A 1,068-nucleotide genomic window follows, 5' to 3' on the forward strand; every position below is an offset into this window, starting at 1 on the left:
GCGAACGTTCACACTCACGCTCGGATTTAACTGTTTAGCAAGCTTAACGACCCTGCAGTAAATTGCGCTAGTTCAGAACTAGCGCAGAACTAGCTTTTTAAGAGGCGGTACTGCTTTTTTTATGAGAAAACATTTTAAAACTAGATTACTGGATATTTTTTCTTTTCTGAACTGTTTCCATTTTGGACAGATCTGCGACAATAAGTTCTTTAAGGAAAACATTTGTTTATTCGATTTTTTGAAATTATTTTAATTTCTTCTTTTCTTTTACAGATTGCATTTTATTTAATTTTTTTTATTCTTTTATTTTATTTATAATAAACTAGCTTTTACCCGCGGGTTTCACTCCGCGCTTTTATACAAATATGAAAAATAAATTAATGATGCTAGATTTTATTTCTGTGCCCATTTTGTTATTGCTCGTTATTTTTTTAGCGAGTTAAGGTATTTAGGCCGTTTAAAACTATGAAATTATAAAATCTCGTCTGCGCGCTAGGCATACGAAAGATATCAATCTCTCTAAGTTTGCCTTAAAATGGTTCCAGGTATATGACGCGTGAATGTGTAACCTTCTTGGAGGTGCCACGGCGGGTTCTAATATTTCCAACTCAAATTTAGTAACCTGGCGTTGATAAAATACCACTTCTCATTACTGTAGCAAATGCCTCAAATGAGCTTTAGATTATAAGGGCGACTCTTCCTTTTCCATTTAATGAAATTTATTGTCAGTACGGCAGTTATAAAACATAACAAATTTAAAATACTTCGAGAGGTTTTCTATCCTTCCAGAGATATGTATAAAGAAGTTTTTAGTATGTATGGGAGGCGACATGCCTTCTTTTGTAATAACTCACATTTTTTCCATGAGCAATTGATACATTTTGTATACTCAACTCCATACCAAATTCCAGTATTCTTCCACAAACACTTCCAGGGATATGTGGCAAGAAAAAGCAAATGTGTACTGGAAGTGCCACGCCCCTTTTTCTTATAACCCTAATCTTCTTCCATGAATTTAGAATTGATTTTACATACCCCAGTACCAAGTCCCAGTACTCTACCATGAAC

The sequence above is a fragment of the Rhagoletis pomonella genome, unplaced genomic scaffold (assembly GCF_013731165.1).
Source record: "Rhagoletis pomonella isolate Grant_MI unplaced genomic scaffold, Rhpom_1.0 Rhpom_scaffold_00002, whole genome shotgun sequence".
In the NCBI taxonomy this organism is placed as follows: Eukaryota; Metazoa; Arthropoda; class Insecta; order Diptera; family Tephritidae; genus Rhagoletis; species Rhagoletis pomonella.